Below are 19,509 nucleotides of genomic sequence, written 5' to 3'. Positions count from 1 at the left end.
TAAATAAATTTTGAAACTTTATTTTATAATGTTGGTTTTGTTTATCGGAGCTTTAGTTGTCGGCATTTGAATTGTCAAAATTAAAATTGTCAGGTTTGAAATGTCGGAGTTTAAGTTGCTGGAGTTTGAATTGTTCGAATTCTAATTGTCCGAATTTAAATTATCAAAATTTAAATTGCCACAATTGAGTTTAAAACTTTGAAATGTTAGAGTTTGAATGGTAAGAATTCGAGTTGTCGGAATTTAAATTGTCCGAATTTGAATTGTCGTAGTTTGAATTGTCCGAGTTTAAGTTGTCGTAGTTTGAATTGTCCGATTTTAAAATGTCCGAATTTAAATTGTCCGAGTTTGAATTGTCGTAGTTTGAATTGTCGGAATTTGAATTGTTGGAATTTGAATTGTCAGAATTTGAATTGTCGGAATTTGAGTTGTTGGAATTTGAATTGTCAGAATTTGAATAGTCATGTAACCGTGTGAGTTCTTAGTTTTTCTAATGTGATAAACAATTTTCCTGTCTATTTGAAAGTTAACATTTTATTTTTCTATTTGTTAGATACGTTTTGATAATTCTGTTTTATTTTTCTTATAAGTTTTAAAGACCTTCTATGGTTATACATCTTTTAATGAAAGTGCAAACTTTGATCCAAACTTTTTTTTTGTTCTTTTTCTTGGCTGATATTAGTTTTTTATAGCGTTTTTAACCAGGCATCTGATATGTAGTTGGTATTTGGTCTTTATCCGACAAATTCAATTTATTTAGTTTTCTTTGTAAAAGTTTAAGATATTTAAATATTTGTATAACACTATCATTAAGTTATTTTTTATTTGTTCATTAAAATTAAATTTTTACTTAAATTACAATAAATAGTATGCGTTTTATTTTTTACTGTTCAACACATTTTTATAGTTCATGTTAAATTACTGTTTACTTTTTAAACTACTAGTTTACTTGAAACTGTTACTACAACAAAAATTAGTAACTATTAGTTTTACCTCTGCTTATTTTATAATTGTATTCTAAAACTTCAACTTTTTTTTAAACTATCGATCCAAAAATATTTAGGATAATTGTAAAATTGCTAGTAAAAAAATTTAACTACTGAAAATCGCGATGTTTAAAATTTTCAAAATAGTTATTGTTACCAAGGTATTTAAAAAAATAACTACTTTGTGAGAAAAAAAATTGTTGTACTTAAATGTATATTTGTTTCAAAAGAAATAAATACAAACATAAGAACGTAGTACAAAAACAAAGTGTTAAGATTGTAATACATAGTACTTATAAGGATTACTAACCTTATTTTTTTATAAGGTTTAATTATTTCGTACAATACAAAATGCGAAAACTGAAATTGTTTAAAATATTTTTAAATTTTGTTTAACTAAATTTTGTTTAATTAAATTTGTTTAAGTGCCTTTCATAATTAAAGTCAAGTAAAAAAAATAATAATAAGTAAGTTTATTAAACATAAACAGGAAAAAAATGCTTTAAAAGTTTTGTCAAAAACCTGTGTGTAAGAAAAAAGTCGTACACCACACTTAATTAAAAAATTTAATGTGCTAAAAAGTTTAAAAGTCAAAATTTAAGCTTTAAAGAACCAAAACCTCAATAAAAATATTTGTAAAAAATTAAAATAAGCAACTAAACTAAATGCGACAATTTGTTAATTTGAAAAACATCATAAGTAAATCCGTTCTAACAAAAACTAATCGAAAATAGAAATTAAGTCATGTTAACTTATAGTAATTTTTGGCAAATAAAACGACCATAAACATACAGATTGCATAGTTAAATATTATGTGCATAAGAAAAGAAATATTGAAATTAAACAAAAACTTTAACAATTTTATTTTAAACTGTAAATTCTACAACTAAAATTAATATCTTTAAACTAAAAGTTACTTATTGTCTTACTTAAAAGTTACTTATTGTCCTTGATAAGATGTTAACAGGTAGACCAGCGGTGTACGACTCCGACTCCATAACCGAAAGGTTTTTTCGTGCACCAGGTCCTAGGACCAATTATTTTGAGCGTTTTGTTTTTGTTCAATAAATGTTTTATTGCGAAAAAAATACTTATACATACATTAAAATAAGTTTGCGAAATTCTATTTGTAAAAAAATAACAAGAATTGACGAAAATGATTTCAACTTTAGTTTTTATCGGCAACTCTATCTATTAAACTGTTTCATAACTTTATTTGATAAGAAAAAAAAAAAAAATTATAAGTAAAAAAAACTGTTTAAAATAAAAAAATAATCTCATCTCAACCATACTTTTAATTTTTAATTTAGAAAAAACAGATAACATTTAAGTATTTAAGATAGTGAATTTTAAAAGGATAAAAAGTTTTATCGTCCTTATACTATAAAACTACAACAACTTTAATTAGTTTTCTTTTTTAAATTGGTAACAATAATGAACTAATTATATTTAGTAATAAAGTGAGTATAAAAATAATAGTATGACTTTAATTTAGTCTATATTATTAACTTGTTTTAACTGCTTCAAAATAAAACTGTAACATCTAAAACTATGCTTAATATTTAAAAAAATCCATTCATTTAAAACAGGGTTTTACCAAAGTGAACCAAGTTGTCCACTTCGGAGCCATGACTGATATTCAGGGGTCCATGTGCAGTAAAAGAGCCACAGGGGGCCATGAGGTCATATTTTGAAACTTACACTCGATATTCTGGAGATGATTATATAGAGCGCAAAAAAAGGTCTTAGGTATTTTTAATAGTAGTTTTGAAACTTACACTAGATATTTTAGAGTTGTTGATGAAGAAAAAAAAGGTCTTGGGTATTTTTTACGGTAGATTTTTGAGTAATCTTGTTGAAGGGACCATGCCTTTTTTAGTTTCCTTAAAGGGGGCCATTTCAAAAAAAAGTTTGGGAAACCCTGGTTTATAACAATCGTTTTTTGCCGTTTTGAATAAAAATGTATGATATTTTACGATTTAAAGTCTTTTTGTTGGCCTAGTACAAAAATTCTAGTTAAATATATACTTATAAGTTTTAAACTGTTTGTAAATTTATGTCTTACGTTTTTCCCCCTAACATTTTATCTTTAGTTTAAAAAACTTAATAATCAAACACTGATTAATTGCAAAACGTCTCGAAATAACATTGCCTCAAACTACGTAGCAACAATTAAAATCTAAATACGTTAAAAAAGTTGCTATTCATTTGTATCGTAAAAATTTTTATATAAATATAGTAAAGTAAGTTTATAAAATAATTCATTTAAAAGTAAGTACCAGATAGGTCGTTATTTTTATAAGAATAATGAATTATGTAATTTCCACAGTTTGTATGACTTTACTCTATTATATAGTACCAATAAAAAGGACTTTACAACTTAATATATTCATAGAAGACAAGAAATATAGAAAAAAATAATTAAAATACACTAATAAAGAAATAATATTTTTTTAAGTAAACAAACTAAATACGTGTATTTTGTTGTAAAAAGATTTCTATTTTTTAATTTTTTTTGAATAGTTATAATAGAATGTTTTTTAGTTTTATGCAAACTGAATTTTATAAACATTCATTTATTCATTTTTCTGAATTAAGTTTTTTTTTATAAATTAATTGTTTTCGTATCATAATATAATTCAAAGAACTTAGTAAAATGAGTAAAAAATGTATAGACGTTTTCTCAAAATGCTTGCATAGTTTTTCAAGTGTTCCTAGTAGTATTGAAGGTTTAATTTTTAAAAGTTTTGTTTCGAAATTTTATTTTGCTGGAATATTTAACTTAATTTTTAACAAAATTATTTTTTTACCTAACTTGATTTACAGCAACTATCTAACATTTTAATTATGTTGGTTAATTTTCTACATTTTTACATAAATAACAACAAACTTTAAATATTAGATACTATGTTTTAACATTTAAAATAACCCAATTGTTATTAGAAAAATGTTTTTATCAATTTAAAATACTACAGCAACTAAATTATTAGAAAAAATGTAAGGTATAATTAACATGTATAAAAAAACAATTTTAAAGCTAGTACAATTATTAAAACTTATGAATTTTTGCTCTGGTATGAATAACTCAGTACGACGAAGTTCAAAAAAATGTTTACTTCAAAAGAATATACATTATATTATTTATAGAACGACAAAAAATTGCCAAAATAATTGATCCAAGAACATGGTGTACAAAAAAACTTTTAGGTTATCGAGTCGCACACCACGGATACCTTTAAAGGTTTTGTTCATGATTATATAAGCAGTAGATCATATGATTATATAAGCAGATTATATTAACGATAAATATGTGCTTTCTTTAATAAAATGTAAAATGTTACATAAGCTATTTGCATAAATAAACAAACTAATAACTAATAATGGTTACAACAAATTAAATACCCTTCAAAACTAGTGTTGGTAAATTCTAACTGTTTTTTTCGTTCTGATCTTTTTTTAGTTAACATTTTAACAACTAACATTAAAAAAAAATAACATATGTAAATAATTGTCGACTTGTAGTTTTTTAGTATTGTTGATTTAAAAACACTTTTATTATAAAAGGATCTTTAATTTATAATAATTTGAAAAATATTGTATACATAGCTTATAAATCACTACGAAATTGATTTAAACAAACGTTAACAAAGTATTAAGATACAAAAATAAATATTATCATATCAGTGTACAACTTTTCATACTAGCATTAGTAATATTACTTTTTTATTTTTAAACATATCCACTCCAAGCTTTTAAACTTGTTTTACTATAACATTTTTGTAAAAATTAGATTATTTTAAACAATTAGTAAAACTTTGTTTCAAACTCGTAAATTTTTAATTTAAAAAAATTATGTTTAGTTTTTAAAGCTTTTTATATAAGAAGTCTATCTGTCTTTGTAACAAAAGTTTAAAGTTGTAAAAAGTTAAAAATTGAGTTTTTACGCGATACAAAACTTTCAGTACTTTTAAACATACGAAACTTTTTTATATTTGCAAAAATACTACTACTACTTAGTAGCAAAAAATAATAAAAACAATTATCCGCTAGAAACAGGAAAAAAAAAAAAAGTTCTCTTCTCTCACAGTCTATGGTAATGAGATTGTAATAATGATTAGAATATATTTCGTGGTGTATTGTAATTAGTAAATTGATGACAATAGAAATATGCACCAAGCACCGAGCTTTTTAAGTCAATCACGCGGCGAATTAGACATAATTCAAGGCCATCAGCCGCAAGATTGGACATCGCAGCGGGTAAACATGGCACCCCACCAAGATTTCATTTATGGCACGTCCGCTCCTGCAGTTCAAGTTGCTGGAATTATAACAAATGGAAATGTCACGCCAACACTGCACACTTGCAAGTGGAATTCTGATGACAAAATATGCGGCTTTAGTTCTTGCAACCTCGAAGACGTGGTCGCCCATATAGACCAGGAACATTGCCAGCCAAGTCGCAACCCTGAACATGTGTGTAACTGGGAGAACTGTGAAAGAGCTGGTAGGACGTTTAGCGCCAAGTACAAATTGATCAACCACATTCGTGTGCACACTGGACAGAAGCCGTTTAAATGCGATGTGTGTTACCGGGAATTCGCGCGAATGGAAAATATGAAAATACACAAACGAGTGCACACCAGTTAGTTCATTTAATTTTTTATTTATTTCGTTATTTATAATAAATGATACCCAAACAAGGTATTTTACTATGAGTTCAAAATTAGTTTAAAGATTTATAAACAATATGACAAGTAAAAAAGTTAATATAGAAGACTTATTTCATTTAGATCTGAAATTGTTCTGAGCCAATTATAGTTAACACGACTTTTTTTTTACTATTGATTGTGCATAAAATTACCAAATCTTACATTTAAAATACTATGCTCTGAAATAGAATAAAAAAATTTTTTATTATGGTTTTTGAAAGAGTATAAACAGAAATATATTTTATAGATTTTTGGTTAAGCTCTAAAAAAGAAGACTGTAAATAAATAACTAATATTAATTTGTAGCTTGAAATAAGAAAAATACAAACAAACAACAAGCGAAGTACTAAAAAAATATGCACACGATGTAAAATTTTAAACAGTTTTAATTTAATATTTCTTTACTAACTTTATTCTAACTGCAAGTCCGCCATTTTAAAACATGTCTAATGTTCATGTACGTACAGTCTTTATAAAAATTATTAGATAAAAGTTTGGGGTTGTTCTCGAGTAAATATTTGAATTGACATTTGTAGCTAAAAGTTCAAAAACTTTAACCTAAATCTCTATTTAATTAATTGAAACAAAAACTTACAGTTTTTAATTTAATTAGTTGTAATTAAATTAAAAGTAATTTCGAAAAGTTTAGTTTTAACACAGCATGTTGCTTTAGAGCTTAAAGAAAAAAAATCGCCATTTGTCACCTGTCTAAATAATTTTTTGACAAAACTTTTCAAAAATATAAAATGTGTTCATTTATATGTTGTTATTGTTGATATTTATTAATAAGTATATTGATAAGTCGTTTTTAAACGGTGTTACTAATATCAAAAAATACTAAACTTTTGTGTATACTTTTTTCAATTGTTGGTGCACTGTTAATAAAAAGAGAATTATAATTAATTGCTAAATAAAGATTACAAAACTCACTTTTAGCAACAAACGTTAAAACTTATGTTGTTAAAAAATGAACTCCATTAAAATAATATTATTGGTATTTTACAAAATTTGTAAATTATTTGAATATAAACTAAGTAAAATGAAACAAAAGAATTAAAAGAATTAACGAAACAACAAATTTAATTATGAAATAATTACGATAAATGAAAATTTTAAAACTACGATAAGCTAGAAAATAAGTTTAAACACGACTATAACCTATGTATGATATTTTAAAACATTAATTAAAAAAGTTCTAAACCGACAAACGTCAAACTTTTTGACCACAATGTTTTGATTAATCTTAAAAAGATTTAAAACTTTTTTTGTGATATGTTTTTAAAAACCAAGATGTTCTAATGTTATGATTTTTATGAAGATGGTTACAACAATTAAGAAATTTTTAGCTATCATTTATTTATAAATGTTTACAGATTAAAGACTGCTTTAATTTTTATATAAATTCTAAAGCTAAAAGCAATTAAAATTTTAGATTAATGTTCTTTATTAAATGTTATTTAAATAAAAAAAAAAACATAAGTTTAGTTTCAATTTAATGCACAAAGTTTAACCATGTTCTAGTTTTTTTTTGAGTTTAGACGCAGCAAATTACTGCAATTATTTTAATAAGCCTCCCTAAGGAATCAGAGTTGCAGAAACTTTTAAGTAAGGAGGTTTTATGTAATTTCATTATACCTTATTAACATTGTAGTGGTTTTCGAGTCTGCTTCAAATTCAAGTTTTCTCGACTATTAGCGTGTGATGTTAATTGCTCGTTTATTGTTAATTTAATTATATCAAAGTACGTGTAAAATCTTAAAGTGTTGAATGATAAAATAATATTTGTTTAAGTGATGTAGTTAGACTGTCAGTTTTTGATTAGATACTTTGAACTAAATCCTTTTAGTATTTTTTTGAGTATTTAAAACATAAATAAAAGTAATTACATAAAAGCATTTCTTTAGCACAAACTTAGAGCTGGAAAGTACATTATTGGTAAATTACCTTAGTTTAAGTTTTAATTAGTATAAATAGAATAAAGCAAAATTTTAGATAACTTATCCTAAATAATAAACAAAAATTAAAAGATAAGTAGCGTATTTATTCATACAAAAGTGTTAATATTAACTAATTTAATATTATCCTAAAGATTCTTTATTTTTACTCTAAGTTTAAATTTACTTGATAATAAAGTATTCAGTTAAAGAAGTTTAATTTATATTGTCTAAGAGGCTTTCAAAACTTAATTATTTATTAGTAGCTTAGATCATTTGTCCTTACGATGTGCACCTGTGCATAAAAGTACTCATAAAAATCATTTAATTGTTTACAGAAAATATAGAAAAAAAAAACTAGTGACGTTGGTTGTGTTTTTTTGTTAAAAAAATGTTTTTATAAGACAATCTAAAGTTCTTAACGGGTTATTTATAAACTTATATACTGAAAACATAAAAAAAGTGTTTTATTCATAATTAAACCTTTTTAGTTTGGTGTGCACGGCTTTTAAAAAGGTTGAGAAACTTAGCTTAGATGAACTTAAGTTTATAATTTACAGAAAACAATTAAAGAAAATATTTTATTAAGTAATCAGTTTGTAAGACAATTTTTATAATTTTCAACTATGATATAAAAAGTTTTAACAAATTTTTAGAAGAAAAACCTTTTGAATGCAAATGGAAGGGTTGTAACAAACGCTTTGCTAATAGCTCTGACAGAAAAAAACATCAGAATGTTCATTTGAAAACGACTCCTCATGTCTGTGGGGTAAGTTTAAAACAGTTTTGTTTTGTTGGTAAAATTAGACAACGTAAAAATAAGTTAAAAAAAAGTTGTAGTATAAAATTAAAGAAAGTATATAAAATAGAGTAAATAATTACTATTTTAATTATAAATATACATTTAAAAAAGTAATTTGTACGAAATAATATTTCTGCTTATTTATTAAAGTACAGCTAACACAAAACTATTGTTTGATTTATAAAATATATTGACACAAATATAAAGTGTTTAACGAAATTAAACAAGTGTTATACAATTAATTTTATATATACAAAGTTTTCGTAACTAAAAGCTTTGATATTTAGTAGATAAAAATTTAGTTTAAAAACATTTAAATACTTGTGTAAACTTTTTTATTTAATATAATTGAGTAACTTCAGTAAAGTTTTACTTAATTTAATAAAAAAATTTATTGTATTTCTCTAAAAATAAGTGTTTTACAGCAGAATTTAAAATTCTTTTAAACGAAAGATCTCTTGCAAGTTATTTTTGTGTAAAGAATTGAGACAGTTATTTTTAATGTTTTTTAACCTATTTTTTATTTGTAAAATTTTTAAAAGCTATCCGATCATAATCTAATAAATGCAGTAATGAATTACAAATAAAACTACTAATATTTTGCTCAAACTTAAACTTTTAATTTATTTAAAATTCATATAAGTTTATATTTAGTAAGTTATGTACTTATAAATTGAAAAAAGACTTGAAGTTTAAACGTAATTGTTGTATTCATATTTAATGAATTTACAAACTAGTATACGACAAAATAAATTGAATCATAGAAATTGTTTTTATAGATTGACGGTTGTACAAAGTCTTACACACATCCTAGTTCACTAAGAAAACATAAAAAAACACATGAAAAGGGAAACTCATCTAAACTACAGCAAGAAGTGAAAAAGCCTTCTAATCTGATTATCAAGTATCATACTACTGAGACAAAAACAAGTGATCTGCATCTTTTCCCGTTGAACTCTCCAAGTACGAGCTCTCCTCCTTTCATTTTCACAGGCAACAGTAACTTAGATGTATATGCTCAAGCTGGAGAAAATTCACACTATTCTAAAAGTTTTAGCCACAATTCAAACTTTAATTATAATACAAATAACAATAACAACGTAGTGTTTAATGACAGAATGACAGAAAAACAAGGTTTAAACAATGAAATAGAAAACTTTTATACTGAAAATTACTATAATCATTTTGACGGTAGTTTTGCAGACGGTACTACAAAAAACTTTGCGCCTAGAAATGCTTTAGAAAGTTATGACACTGGCGATAGTGGTGTTAGCCTCGCTTACGACAACTACAACGCTTTTCATAGTTATGATTCGAGTTCTGCCACTAGTGACTTTAATTCAAACTTATGTAACTATAACACTGATGCTGCAACTAGTTCTTACCAGTCAAATTACGATACTGTTAATCACCAAGTTTGTTACCCGTACAATGAACTAAAACATTCCAACCAAAATCAACATTTACACGTGAATAATCTAAACTCGAACATTAGAAGTGAAAATGACCACTACAACAATTCTCACTCTCAAACTAGTTATCCTGACTACTATTCTAACCAACTAAATCAAGCAAGTCAAGCCAAGTTTTCTACTCACAGCTCAAATTATTTTAGTTGCTTAGTTCAGCCAAACTTGAGTTCTGATAGTCAACTTTCTCATTGGACAATCGAGCAAAACAATTGAGTGGTTAATCAATATTTGTTATCATTTTAAGTATTTTTTTTAACAATTTAAAAAAAAAGTGTTTAAGTTAAGAAAACGAAAAACTTTTTATATTCAAGTACTTTTAATTAACAAAATTAACTAAAATTAAAAGAATACTTTCTAAACTTATATTTTAGTTTAAGTTTTCAATTTCGAGTTTAAAAAACTTACTAAAGGTGCTGGTCACAAGTGTTTTATATGAACTTTACTTAGTTATAACACATTACACTCGCTCTTAATCCAATAGGTTAAATTGTTGCATTAAATAGAGTTTTATAGAAATTAATTTGATTTACAAACTAGGTATACTTGATTAGGAAAATTATGGGTTTATTTTTTCTTTTAAATTTTCTGATGAGTTTTAGTAAGCTCTTGCATTAATATTTTACATGAGGCTGTTTTAATGTTTTCGACTAAAAACTTTACAATAGCTTATTTAAGTTTATTTGCTTAATATGTCTTACACTGACAATTTGTATGATTTTTTTACGGTTGTTTTTTTAATTTATTTTGGCTAGCTATAAGATACTAAAACGTATAAAATTAAAGCTCTGGTTTTGAAAATTTTAATTTAAAACTGCTCATTTCTTTCTATTTAATTATATGCAACTAAAATAGGTTTAATTTTTTCTCCATTCTACGTTAAAATAGTTGTGATGCTATATGTCAAAGGTTACAAATCATTTCTCATGCAATACTTTTGTTTTATTTTCAATCCAAAAATTTGCTTTACAAACACGTTTTGTGGACATAATTTGCTCTTTCTAATAGTATTAAACAAACATCATATTATTTTTTTTTATTGTTTATTAAAATTTATGTGAGTAAACATTGTTTTAAATAGTATTATTTCAAATGACCTAATAAACTTTTTCGATTTTTAGCAGTTATGTATTTTTTTTAGTTTAAAAAGTAACATTTAATTAAAAATAAGTATACTGCTAAAGAGTATGTGTTTTAGTTTAAAATACTCTAAGAGGTAAAAAAATAATCATTTAAATAATTTCTAAAAACCTATTTTATTTTTCTCTGGTATAATGTAATGACACTGGCGATAGTGGTATAATGATATAGTAAAACAAATATTTTACAAAGCAAAACAGATATCAACTTAGATATCTAATATCTTAAAAGTAAAGTTTATTTCCAAAAAAAGTCTTTAAAATCCAATTAAAATTTTTTAACACGAAAAAAAAAATTCTGAAAAACGATCGATGAGGTTAGTTATTAGTAGTTCAACTATTAAAGCACTACAGTTTAGATTTAGAAACTCGTAAAAACATGTAAAAGTTTTATCGTTTTAAAATTATATTTTATTTGAATTTATCATCAATATGGCATCACTAAAGAATAAGGTAAACAAAAAACAATAATAAAAAGTTTAAATGTAATTAAATAAACGAATAAGAAAAGTAAATAATAATAAGTTAAAGTCACTCAATGTAAAACGAAAACTACTTTGTTCATAACTTTAAAAAAAAAAGTTAATAGATGAAAAGGTTACTTCGAAAAACTTAGTTTATTATTATAAACTTTACTAAATTATTAATAAAAGTACATTTCAAGTTAGTCTAGATAAATAAAGTTTACTAACTACTTTTCTATAGTTCCTAAAAGCGGTTTTCTTAACAATATAATTTACGTTTTTAATAAAAAAACTCCGTCACTTATCCTTAAAAAAATGAAACAAATTTTGTAACAGTTGCACTGCACAATGTACTGTACAGTCACTATAAGTACAGAATTCAAAACGTTTTTTTTGTTATAATTATTATTTTATAGAAATCTATAAAAAAATGCTTTTAAAACAGATATATACTGCATTGAGTTATATATTTAGTTAAGAAAGATGTAAAAAGATACTTTAATATAAAAAAATTAAGAATAATAGCATAATACTTAATCTACCAATTGCTTGTAAAAGTCTTTTTTTTTTGTAAAAGAGTTTAATAATTTCTAATTTAAAGGTTTAAAAACAAAAAACTTTAATACTGTCCGCAAAATTAAACTTAAGCTTAAATAACAAATTCTTTTAATACCGATTGCTTACTAAATGTATATATAAAATAGTATGATATATTTAAGTTACTAAAACTAAAAAACCTTAAAGATAGTATTTCAAACCTTATTATTTTATTGAACGCCAAGAAAATTCGCTGAAAATATTTGGTCCTAGGACCTAGTGCACGAAGAACTTTTTGGTTATCGAGTCGCACACCTCTTGGATACTATTTAATGTCTTGTCCAAAACAGTTCAAATAAATTCTACTTTTTAATGAGTATGTTCTTTACTATTAAGCTTAATAAGTTTGTTTGGTTAAAAAATATCTTAAAATGATATATATTAAATTTTTCAAAAAGGCTATCTATTTTTTTAACAAGTAATAACGTCTTTTGTGATAACAAACTTATTTAACTTATTGTAGTAGTAGTAGTAGTTATAAACCAAAATTTGTACGCATTTTTGTGCGCATATAAATTTCTTAAACAATAGAGTCTTTAAATTTTTTAAACTTTTTGAGCTAACTATTATATTTGTTTTCAAAAAGCAAACGAGCAACTACTATCAAAAAAAACTTTATAAAAAGTTTGTTTGTTAAAAGAAACAGTTGAAAATATTATATATATTATATTACAACAGGTTTTGGTTTAAATAAATCTTAGTTTGATGAAACTACTTTCTTACGAACATTAAGACAAAAAAAAACTTCAAAATAATTTTTGCAGCATAACACTACTGAAATGTTTTTTTCTAAATCTCAAATTTTTTTTTAATATCAATAATTCAAGTAATTGAGTATTAAACTTAAAATTAACTTTCTTTTTATTTCTAATAATTTGAAAATAGTTTTTTTTAAATAATTTAAACGTAGATTAGTCAACAATGGTTTCTCTTTAACTTAAATATATGTACTGAATTTAATCTTTGTAAAGTCATATATGTCAAACTAAGATTTTTCCTAAAAATTACTTATTAGTATTCTTAAACCGTTTAAATTTTTTGTTTGATGACAAATTTACACGCAATGCTAAATACCCTTTTTAAAACTTTTCCGGTGTACTTAAAATCTATGAATAAAATTTTTTTACCGTTGCCATATGTCATTTTTTTGGTTTTGAGAACGTTTTGATACAGGTCACACTACTAAACAAAAATTAGTTAGCGACCCACGGCATTAGATGCCCCCCGTTGCGCTATTGTTACGTCACAAATCTGTTTCGGTGGTTTTACTTCTCAAGTTTTACTTTATGTAAATTTCAAGTTGTTTATTTCAGTATTGTTATTGCTTCTTGAAATAGTTTTCTACATAAATCTTTTTACTAGAAAAATAATAATATTAGAAATAATAATTGGTGTTACTAAAAAAGACACACGACTTTAAAGATTTGGTCAACTCAAATTTTGACAGTTAAAGTTCCTATGGAATGTTTAAGGACAACAAATTAAAAGATAATTTTATTTTTTAATAAAAAAGTGCTCGTAGGTCTAAATAATACCTACACACAAATTTTGTTTAATTTATAATGTTAAAAAATATTTAGTATTTTTTAATATTTTTTAAATGTGGCTAAAACAAGTATTAAAATATTGTAGTTCTTAGAATTTTCAACAACTATCTTTTGTTTATTTAGTTTGTATTTATTTTTTCTATCATTATCGTATCAATTACATCTAAAATCGTTTTTTTTTATTTCAAATATATATTACTTTTGAGTTGTGGTCTTTAAATATTTTTTTCAATAATTAAATTTGTCCGAATTTGAATTGTAATGTAACCTAAGAAACTACTAGATGCACTTTATACAAATTTTGTAAATACATGTTCTTCAAAATTAGTGTTTTAATATTATACTACTCTTCGCTTATATCGATCAGCTTTTATGAATGATATTAATAAGTAAAAAGGACATTGAACACAATAAATGAAAGCTCCAAGATATGGTTAAATAACCTGTTTGTATAGAAAGACCTTTCGGTTATCAAGCTACACAGCCCTTTTTACTTTAGCTGTTTTGCGATATAAAGTAAAGAAGAAAAACATATTTTTCGACATTAAGAAATGTAGCTTTAAAATAATGTAGATACAAGAAAAAAAAACATACATTAAAGGAAAAACAAAACAGAATATTACATTTATCATAGAATAAAGTATTCTTTATATGCATAGTAATAAAACAGTTTACTTGAAAACTAAGTTAAATACGAAGTTATCACTTATTACTGAGTTTATAAAATATTTTAATATAGTAAATAGTTAACAGTCAGTTTGATAGATGAAAACTATTTTTATCGAACTTTATCATTGCTTTTCTAAAAAGCAGTAATTAAGAACGTTCTTCCCTCATAAATTTAGTATCAACGGTTACATGACAATTCAAACTCGGACAATTCAATATCTTTTAAAGATATTAAAGGGCAACGACTCCTAAAGTTATAAATATTCGAAAAAAATGCGTATGTAGGTCAAACTAATACCTATAAACAAATGTTTTTATTTTGAAAAAACATATTTATTAAAAAAGTATTTTTTAAGATACTTTAAATTAATGTATTCAAAAATCAATTTTAGCCATATCTCAAAAAACGTTTTTGCCAAAAATGTTTTAAAGCTTTTAAAGAAAAAGTGTTTGTAATGTAGGCATTAATTAGACCTACATACGCATTTGTTATTATTATTATTATATTTTTTAATTAAGTTTTTTAAAGAATGTGAATTGTCAGAATTTAGATAGTCGCGCACTTAGTATCAACGAAGAAGTAAATCATCTAAACTCTAGATAAAGATAAAGCGTTGTCAATTCATGTCAATTTATGTTTTATCTTGTAGCTTTAATTTTAAAACTATAGAGTAACAAACTTTATTATTTTTAAAATGTTTTTGTTATTGGGAAGTGTTTATTTTTTCACAAGTTTTAATCGTTGAGTTTAGTGTTTGAATTAACTGTTTTAATTTAATGAAATTTTGTATTACCTCTTAAATATTACTGCTAGTTTATATTTTATTGTTTTTAGTTAGTTTTTAATACTGTTTTTGATTATAATTTTTACGCTTATTCAATTTTCAACTTATAATTACTTGTTACTATTAAAATTATTTCAACTTTGTATGTTAATACACTTAGCTTCTCTTAAAAAGCTATTAAAATTTTTAATTCATGCATTTTAAAAGCTGTTTAAAAATTTACACATTAAAAGTACTTTAAATGACGAAGAAAAACTTATAACTACAAAAAATAAGCTTAAATAGTTTTAAATAGTTCAATTTTTAAGTTCGTTCCAATACTAAATATATAATTTTGGTATAAAAACTTTATGTTGTTTTACATAATATTACAGACAAATAAACTTGGTTAAAATAACAAATAATATGCATACACAAATCATATATATTCTATAAAGACTTAAATTAAATAAACTTAATTGTTCAAGTTAATTTTATTAAAGTTTTTCTATAGTTTACTTTTTAATTCTAATAAAAAATACATGCTTATAAATTTATATACTTTTTTCAAGGTTAAACTTCTGTGTTTATTAGCATTTAAACCTTTATTGTACTCATCTAAAAAAACACTAGTGACAAGTAATCTTTAATATAATGAAAATAAAGGTATAAATAGTTATATATCTTGAATTATAAATTTTATTTTAAGGTGACGAGTTTAGTACTTAAGCTTTCAAGAATAAATATGCAGTAATTTTTGCAATTCGTTTGAATTTACTTTTGTTTTCTAAAAATTGTAGGTAATTTAATTAACCTACTATCATAACACCTAATGTTGTATAACAAGTAAGTAAATTTAAAATTAATATTCAATCATATTTTTTATTCTTAGTTTCTTAATAAGATAATTTTTAATTTGATTGCTTTACACATAAACAGATTAAATTACCGAAGTAATTTTTGTGAAATTAAAAGAAAATATTTAGTTAAATTAGATTTTAAATAATTTAAACTAAACAGTTAAATTATGAAGTTTTTTAAATATACTTTCAATATAATACACAAAAATATATTGTTTTTTAAATATAAGTAAAATTTTATATTCAAAAAAATTATTTGATCAATCTTTGTTGCGAGTTAAACATACCACTTGAAAAAATTAACAAGTTGAAAAATTTACTAGGTATGACGTCATCAATTAAAAATTAAGTCAGGGGCGTGTTTTGATTGGTTTCCTATGCAACCCCTGAAAAAAAACTGTAATATCCGAAAAATTAATCGATTGAGTATTATTTTATTTCAAATTACATACTTTACTAAATATTTAATCTATATGTATACTATTTGATATCAAATAAAGTTTAGTTCATATTTTTTAAAGAAGTACATCAAAAATGACGTAGCACTAAAATTGTTTTTTTAGAATTTTTTTTATAAAGCATACAAAAATTTTATGAGTACATACCAAAGTTACACAACTTAAAAATGAAACTTTTTATTTAAAATAAGCCAATCAAAACTGTTTTAAAAAACTATTTTTGAATGAGCTTGTATGAATGAGTTTGAATTCACAACTCAAAGGGTTTCATTTTTATCTTTGGAAACTTTGACCAAATCACATACTGTTCTTGTTCTTACACTTTAGAAAAATCGTAGTTTTACAATTTATATTTTCATTAAGTTTTAAAATACAGGTTTACTTCTGATTTTAGTTTTTATTTTTTAAATATAATCAGCTTTTTTTTTAATTTCATTGTTAGCTAAACTTCTTTAGTTAGAACTTTTTGACCACGTAATCTATATACATGTCATTAAATATGTTTTTCTATTATTAAAGATAAGTTAAATACTAATTTTGATATGTACTTTGTTTTTATTTTCTTATTTATAAAGTGTTTCTTTATCCATGTTATCTTCAATTCATTAGGCAAAATTTTCGATCAGTACATAAAAACAGGACTTTTGTTTATATTTAAATTAATTCACTAAAATTTAAAGAATTCGACTACTTATTAAGATGTTGCATTCTGTTTGACTGGTTATTTTAAAGTGTTTAAAGTTTAATCACTTTTGTGTACCTGAGAAATTTGAGACAGTTATGTAATTTTCTAATATCTATTATTAAAGCTTCTACTGAAAACAATATATTAATGAACAAAAATATTGTGCAACCCCACTGAAAAAAGGCTAAACACACCCCTGATTAAGTTTATTATCAATCAACATTAGAATGCAGTACTAAACTTTTGTAACAAAAACTTGAAAAAAAAAGTTATTTTTTGCAAATAAAGTCGACAAACACAACAATTAAAGTCTTGTCCTGGACAAGAAGTTTAACTGTATCTAAGTGGTGTGCGACTCGATAACCGAAAGGTTTTTTCGTGCACCAGGTTCTAGGACCAAATATTTTGTGCGCTTTTTTTGTCGTTTGATAAACAATAATAAATAATGTTTTTCTCAAAACCAATGACTACTTCTTACCAATTTTGTTTCGTGTAAAAAGTTTCTAATAACTTTCTAGCTATAAAATTATTCTAATAGTGTTTTTACTTGGTTCAATGAGTAACTAGATATTGTTTTTATTTATTTGACTCAAAACTCTATAAATTTTTGTATTAATACAATATTCTAAAATTTTACTTTTTACTGATACAGTAATACAGAAATTAATATATGATGAAAAAATCCCTTTGTGTGAGTAGATTTGTTTTTAGATATATTATTTTAAATTATACTTTTATCAAAATATATTTTAAAATCGTGTAATTTTATTTCACGCTAAATGTATAAAATTTATAAAAGTTACTTAATTAAAACTTTTAATTATTTATATAAGTTTTATTTTACCACATTCATTTTATCTTAATATTTTCTTTATATATAAATTAATTTTTGAGTAGAATACGTTGATTTTTACATGTAATTTTGTAATAAAACAATTTTTATTTAGTTATTTTAACCTAAAAAACAACATAACTAATTTGTATAAATAGTGAAAGTTAGATACAGTATAGTGTAAGAATACATTGAAAAACACTTTAAAATTAGCCCGTTTAAATCTGATATTTAAATTTAGTTTATCCAACTCGCATTGCTTTCATCGTTATTTAACTATTTACGATAATGAACTTTCATATTAGATAACAGTTAGCTCTTTAAAAATGTTGAACACTCTCTTGAAAAAAGCAATCTTTTGTGCTCAGTAGAGCGAACGATTTAGTGACTAAACGCGAAGCCACCCCTTTTTTGTACTTTGCTCTTTACTTACGGTAAATTAATACCAAAATATGGCTATATATGATACAACTAGTATTAATAATACACATAAAATAGCTGTCGTACTAATATTTTTATTGAACTTACTTTTAGACATTTTGAAACATAAACATCCTTGTTTTAAAACTTTTTTTAAGCGTTTAAAGAACATAATTTTAAGTAGAATAAAAATATTCTATATTTAGTGTTGTTTTACTACCTTAACTCACTAAGTAGAAAGTACAAAGATTATATTAGATCTTGCAGTAGGATATCTTCAAATAAAAGCGTCTTACTTAAGCCTTTGGGAGGAGTCGCCAGGACGCATTTCGTTTTAATATTCTATTCTTTTTTTAAGAGACTACTAAACTAAAAACTTTTGAATAAAATAAAACACACTCGAGTAAATATCTACCATTAAAGATTCTGACAGGTATGCCTTTTTGTATTATTTCTTAATAATTATATTAATTTTATAAACTTATTTAATTTTATAAAAACTACTTATAAATTTTTCATGAATTTTCTATTCCAAAATATTGACTATATTTAGCCTAAATATGGCAGCTCAAATTTTTTAATCTTTTAAACATAATTTTCTAAAAATATATTTTTCTAATTTGAATGTAAGAAAGCAAATAAGATTCAATTCAATCACTAGATTTACAACAAATACTTATTAAGACTATGGCAGTCCAGCTTTTTAGTATTTATATGTTATTTCGATTTCGGGACTAATTTAAATTCTGCCATGTTATTTTGAAAGGATTATTACATGCAAATGTTGTTGTAATTATCAAAAACCTAATAAGAAGAACAAAAAGCAAAAGCTTGCAACAATGGTCAATGGATTGGTATGCAGAAAGATCTTTTGGTCATGGATCTTCACACCATATGTTTTGTAAACAGTTTTCGAGCAGTTTTAATCAAAACAACAATAAAAATAAATCTTTAAGACTAATAGAAAATGAATTTGGTTTTTTATTTAAAATTAATAGCCAAATTTACTTTAAAACAAAAAATAAGTGATATGCACTCTTTTTTAAACCCATTTTTGCCAATATTAATCATGGAAACCATATTCTACCATGGGCACACACTGTCTACTCCCTTAGAAGTGTAAATTAAAAAGTAGGTATAATTTAGTTAAAACAAGAAGTGTTTACACATTTGT

This window comes from Thalia democratica, chromosome 5 (assembly GCF_965202585.1).
Source record: "Thalia democratica chromosome 5, ktThaDemo2.hap1.1, whole genome shotgun sequence".
NCBI lineage: Eukaryota > Metazoa > Chordata > Thaliacea > Salpida > Salpidae > Thalia > Thalia democratica.
Note: the sequence above shows the minus strand (reverse complement) of the source record.